The sequence below is a fragment of the Camellia sinensis genome, chromosome 7, assembly GCF_055761805.1.
Source record: "Camellia sinensis isolate YWXY chromosome 7, ASM5576180v1, whole genome shotgun sequence".
Lineage (NCBI taxonomy): Eukaryota > Viridiplantae > Streptophyta > Magnoliopsida > Ericales > Theaceae > Camellia > Camellia sinensis.
In genome coordinates, this window is record NC_138967.1 from 150,740,017 (window position 1) to 150,746,883 (window position 6,867).

Below are 6,867 nucleotides of genomic sequence, written 5' to 3' on the forward strand. Positions count from 1 at the left end.
ATCTGGAACATTACTATGCAAAATTGATAATGTTCTTAGTTTTAAAAATAAGAAAAAAACTGATAATATTCTTAGTTTTATTAAATAAGACTTAGAATAAAGGTTGAGACCTCCTTTGGGGGTCACCCCCTTCACCCCTTTAGTTTTGATTGGTCAACTTTTCTTTTCTTTTTTTTCTTTTTTTTTTTTTTCTTCTCACCCAATCTCCAACCTCCATGTGTGTGAGGGGTTGTGGGGGTGGGTGTTTTAAGGGGGTCTAAATCAATGCCCTAAGACTTCTTGGTTCAAAAAATCTTAAATAAGACATGATATACCATAATATTTGTAAATAAGACTTTTAAGTAATTAACTCAAATTTTAATAGTTATATATAGAAATAAACTTTTTGTGGACACTGAGATACAAGAAAAAGAAAAATGGAATATTTATTTATTTATTTCTTATTATATATATGAAAAACTATGGTTAAAAAATCAGTGCATATTAGAGCATCTCCAACGCTTAACTTCTTTTTTCATCAAATCTGTTGAAAAAAATGACGATTTTTTCAATTTGATACGAGGCGCTCCAACGGTGAGCATCAAAGCAGAATTGGGGAGGTGGTCGACCGGGTGGTCGACCGGCCGGTTGACCAACCGGTCGACCGGTTTGGGCAATTTTTTTTTTTTTTTTTTTTTTTTTTTTTACCTGTTTGAACCTTTTTTGATCGGTTTGAACCTAGTTATTTCAAAGGTTGACCGGTTGGTCAACCGGCCGAGCAACCGGCCGGGCAACTGATGTATCTCTTTCAACGGTCAGTAACAGTGATTTGGTAAAATCCGGAGCTTGTTCTCAGTTTGATACTTTTTTTGCTGATTTCTCATTTTGATATTCATTTGATGCAACGGTTGGAGCATGGAAAAGTATATTTTTCATCAAAATTTAAATTTGATATCAATTTTGGTTCACCGTTGGAGATGGTCGTACAAGCTTACTTTGAAACTTTTTTTCCCATTTATAAAAGCTTCATATTAGAAACTTGTTTTGGGTCCCCCAAAAAGACAGAGCCAGCCTTGTTCATGCATGACCAGATTAGTCGGATCATTATAAATTAAAATTTTCAATAAGGCAAAAGGAAGAAAAGAAAATAATTTGTAAATAAAAATTTTATACACAAAATTATTCAAGAACGATATAATAGTGACATTTTAAAAATTATAAATCATTTTAATAATTTTTTTATTTTTATTTTTATTTTACACTAATGGCATAAATAGACCATTCTATTGCCAAAAGCTTATCTCCATATTCACCAAATTCATAACCGGGAACTCTATGATTGACGAATATGATAAGGTTTTTACACATCGATTTATTGACACACGGCGGTCTACGGCCTATTTTGAGAAATGAGTTAAAAGTTATTTCTCAATTTTTAACTCATTTTTGTCTTTCATAAAAAAGTTAAAAATAGTCAAAAATAATAATTTTTAACCATCTTCTCAAAACATCTCGTAGATTGACTTAGGACAGTCATCTTCCATATGACCCCCCCCCAAAAAATAAAATAAAAAAAAATCCTTCCTCAACTATTAATTATTTTTATAAGTTTGTCCACTTTTAATTTAAAAATATATACATTAACGGATCGTTGCCCTTTTGGTAAAAAAGTTTCGAATAAATTGCATCACGTATGAAGTTCAGGCCAAAAAATTTTAATATATGACTTTATATTTTTTTATTGTAAATAAAAAAGAGTTGGACATTTTTGTCCTTAAGCCTTCCATATCACTACATCTCTCTTTCCTTTCCATATATTGATTGAGTTGTCCCTCTCGAGTAGTGCGTACCGACTCCACTATCCAAAGTATCACTCTCTTTGTCCTCTATTTCTGCTGGGAGGGTGCGTTGCGCAGTTCAGGCGATTTAAAAATAAAATTACAAATTGAATGACGAGTTGGTGGATTAGCGGATTGATAATTTGTGATTTGGATAGTTTTTAGCGGATTGACGGATTGAAGAATATTCTAACTAATTATCATACATTTACATAATATATAATACTAATTTGTATAATATTTTTTAGATATATAACACAATGTAATTTTAAATAATATGTTTTATATATATAATCATTAATTTATAATAAATTTTATATCTTAAATCTCTCTCATACTCATTTTTATATTGATATTTCATTGGAAGTTAAAAAATATATATGTATTAATTATAGCAGAGCGGAGCAGTTCGATTGGCGGATTATAAAATTTAAAGTTTAAACCGCGGTTAGCGGTTAGAGCGGTACGGATAGATGCGGATCGATGCAGTTTTAACGGATTGGACGGTATTTTGTACAGCCCTAGTGACCATTATCCCTCTTGTAAGTTTAGTAGGTGCAATTTAAGATATAGGGTGTACTCATTTTAGATGTTAGGTTAAATTTTTATTAGGTGTTATTAATTTTTTAGAATCATATTCGTGAATTCTGTCTGAAATTTGTCCAATTTACGTGGAGAAAATATTTTGTATGAATTCTAAAATTAATCGAAATACATATAAATTGACCCGTTATAAAACAAAAATCATAATCAATGCAACCTGGACTTGCCTATCTCTAAATAGAGTCCGGATCATCTCCAGCTTCTCTGTCCAGCTCATCCTCTTAGCAACGGCTCAGATAAAACCACGTCACCTACAAATAAATAGACGGCTAAGATTCGTTTCTTTAAAAAAAAAAAATACATATTCTACACACACTACACACACACTCTCAATCTATCCCTTTCTCTCTCTTCGTCCTTTCTCACTTACACACACTCATCACAGCACACTCTCTTTCTCTCCCTCTCTCTCACACATTTCTAACAAAAAAAAAATTAAAAATTAAAATCACTCTCTCTCTCTATCACATTTTTAATAAAAAATAAAAAAAACTATTTTAATCTTTTTGATTTTATTTTCATAATATATATATAATTTTTAATATAAAATTTTAATTTTTATAAAATTAATATCATTGAAACTATACTTTTAAAATAAGACTAATATTAAATATATTTAATAAAAAATTAAAATAAATAAAAAGTAATTATATAGTTAGTTATGCTTTCAAAGTATTATTTTTAAAATATAAAAATTATTTTGATGAAATAAAACACACAAAAATCATATATTTTTGAAATTCTCAAAAATAATCTTCATTCCAAAAAAAATATATGAAGTCATTATTTTTAAAATTATTTTAAAAATATATGAAAATTAAACTCGTTTGGTTAATAAAATTAAATTAAAAGTCATTATTTTCATTTTTTTCTGAAAAATTTAATATTAGTCTTATTTTAAAAGTATATTTTCATTAAATAAGTCATTATTTTCATATATGAAAGTTTTAAAAATAATAATTTGAAAGCATAACTAATTTTCTGAAAAATTTAATATTAGTCTTATTAGTCTTATTTTAAAAGTATATTTTCAATGATATTAATTTTATAAAAATTAAAATTTTATATATATATAATGAAAATAAAATCAAAAAGATTAAAATATATATATATATATATATATAGAGAGAGAGAGAGAGAGAGAGAGACTGTGTGAGTGTGTGTGTGTGTGCGCTTTGATGAGTATGTGTTAGTGAGAAAGGACAAAGAGAGAGAAAGGGACGGATTGAAAGTGTGTGTGTGGTGCAGTGAGTAGGAATGGCAACGGGACGGGGCGGGGCCGGGGATCACACTCCCCGTCCCTGATCCCCGATGTTCGAATTTTCCCCGGCCCCGGCCCCGGCCCCGGCCCCGATCCCCGACGGGGACTCATAGCCCGGTCCCATCCCCCCCCGATCGGGGATCGGGGATCCCCGACCCCGAAAAATTCCCGATTTTTTTTTCCATAAAAATCTATAAACATGGATTAAAATATATTTGAGACAATGAAGACAATTAATATGGATTAAAATATATTTGTAAACCTGTAGCATTGCCATACAAAATAACCTGTAGCAATTTTAAAATATATTTAAAATATATTTGACACAATGCCATACAAATCTGTAAACCTGTAGCATTGCCAATTAACATGGATTAAAATAACTTGTAGCATGCCAATTAACCTGTAGCATGCCATTCAAAATCTTTAAACATGAATTAAAATACATCCTGTAAACATGGATTAAAATCTGTAAACAATGTCATACACAACCCACACACATCCTGTAGCATACAAAACATTAAGATAGTGTCAACATTGAGACAGTGTCTCAATGCCATACAAAACTCATAAAATAGCATCCTGTTTCTCCAAGAAAATTCAACAGCCCACACACAAGAAAATGCAACAAGTAGCAAAGAGAATAATTAATCCCAAGCACAACCCGCAAGGGATAGGTTCCCCAAAAAATTGAAATTAAAAATATATATATATATATATATATATATATATATATATATATATATATATATATATATATATATATCCATTACAACATAAAAATCAAATCCATTGTTTCTCCAATATCCATACAAACCACACAACAACTTCCATCATCTCCTTCAACTTGAATTCCTGTTAAATAACAAAAGGAAAAAAACAAATAATTAATATTAATAAGATTTCTTTCTCTGTTTGAATTGAATTGGGACATTTCTTTCTCTTTTTTCTTTCTTTAGATGAATGGAATTGAATTAGGACATGTACCAATAAGAAAAGGGTTTAAAATGCAAAGGAAATAAGCAAAGGGTTTAAAATGCATGTAAAGAAAAAAAAAAAAAAAACTCATTCTATACAGGATAGAATATACTGACAGTGACAGCAATGATCACAAAATGATAAACCCAATACATCCACACACAGCTGAATCAATGTCGTATAATATTAAACAGCTTTCTACGTGGTTCATAGCAACAAATAGATGGTGAATTTTATACATCCAACAAGAAAGCATAGAGAAAGGTAGCAGGACATACCCTTACTGTCATCACATGATTTAACTAAAGTCAACAATACCTTATCCAAACAATTTGACAGGTTAGTTTGATGAATCATCTTGCAACATATGCATCTAATCCCCTTTCAAGAAAAAAATAAAATAAAACAATTATTCTTCTCTAATATTTTCTTTCTATCTGGCAACATATGCATCTAATCCCCTTTCACATCCAGTTTATGATATTCTTCAAAGTAATCTACCTAATCCCCTTTCACATCCAGTTTTTTAACCCAATTTATAGAATGGAATGCCCAAACAACATATATTATTATACACAGGTTACATATCCTAGCAGTTAACAAGCATAAAAGAAAATCCATGTTTGGTATCATCCCTTATCTGCAGTAGTTTAACCACCATTAAGCACACATAAAAGTAATCCAAAAAGGTATTGAAGAGAGAGAGAGAGAGTAATACCCACCTCTAGGTTTCGTTGGGTTGGATCAAGTAAATCTCCTATTTGTTCATTGTATATCTAAGGCAGCAAAAGATAAATAAAATCAACATAAATTCTCAATCTGTTCGATTCATGTCACAGACATAAAGAAGTAATACACCTTATATAAAGCAAAAGGCCCAAATATTTAAATAAATAAATAAACACACACAGAATCCAGTTTACACACAACTCATCGAAAAGTTATTACACCGCAAACATACAATCAATTGAATCAATGGCTACTACATTGACTAGAATTTAGAAATACCTGTCCATATGCCAAGATTGTTGTGTTGTAACCAGCTAATGCATTTTTAACTAAAGGAACCCCAACTAACTGAAATACATATTCCTGGTAGAAACAAAACAATCAGATTGAAGGTTACATAGATTTGAAGGTTACATAGATCTGTTACATAGATCAGAATCCAGGTTAACAGATCTATATTTTTTTGTTAATATTTGTTGTATTATAAACAGATCAATAAACAGATCTATAAACAGATCTATATATAAAATAGATAGATCTATAAACAGATCAATAAACAGATCTATAGATAAAATAGATAGATCTACAAATTTAGAAGGAAAAAAAAAAACAAACAAAGGTTGAATCTATATATAATATACACTCATATATATATATATAATATACATATATGTGAACCCTAGAAAGAGAGAGAAAGAGAGAGATACCTAAGGGAGAGAAAGCAGCGACGGTGAGGGAGAGAAAGCAGCAGCGGTGAGGGAGCGACAGAGGAACGACGGAGGTGAGGCGGTAAGGGAGGATCGGTGGCGACGGAGGATCGCTGGTGAGGAGAGAGGCGCGGCGGTGAGAGAAAGAGAGAGGGGGAGACCAAACCAGTGGTGGCGAGCGAGAGCGAGAGAGAGAGAGGAGTCGCGCCGTGTAAGTGAAAGAAGAGGCTGAGTGTGTGTTTGAAACCCTAGACAAACACAAGCATATATATATATGCAGGGACAAAATTGTAATTTCACCTCGGGGATTAAGCGAGGCGGGGTCGGGGGCGGGCCGGGTCCGGGTCTGAAACACCTATCCCCGTCCCCGGCCCGGATATCATCGGGGATGAACTTTTGAATATCATCCCCGTCCCCACGGGGGTATTTTTCGGTGAATAACCACTTAATTCGGGATCGGGAAGTCAGGTCACCGTCGGGTCGATTTCAGATTGCCATCCCTAGCAGTGAGTGTGTGCGTGTTATATGTATTTTTTATTTATTTATTTAAAGAAACAAACATGAGTCATTTATTTATTTGTAGGTGACGTGGCTTTATCTGAACCGTTCATTGGAGGATGAGCTGGAAAGAGAAGCTGGTGAGGATCCAAACTCCTCTAAATATGAATTGCTTGATTGTTGATCTGGTTCTCGTCTCTCACCTACTTACCACCAATGTCACTGTCATCCAATCTTTGTTTTGGCTGGCTCTTTAAGATATACTCATACAAAT

The 6,867-nt window shown here is 32.1% G+C and overlaps 1 long non-coding RNA gene across 1 annotated transcript; it reads right to left on the reverse strand.

Moving 5' to 3' along the window:
• Window positions 1-4,452: 4,452 nt before the first annotated feature.
• On the reverse strand, window positions 4,453-5,937 carry LOC114318609 (uncharacterized). Its single transcript, XR_014334762.1, has 3 exons — window positions 5,668-5,937; window positions 5,382-5,435; window positions 4,453-4,536 (listed from the first exon to the last, which is right to left on the reverse strand). It is a non-coding gene; the product is annotated as an uncharacterized LOC114318609 (long non-coding RNA).
• Window positions 5,938-6,867: the final 930 nt, after the last annotated feature.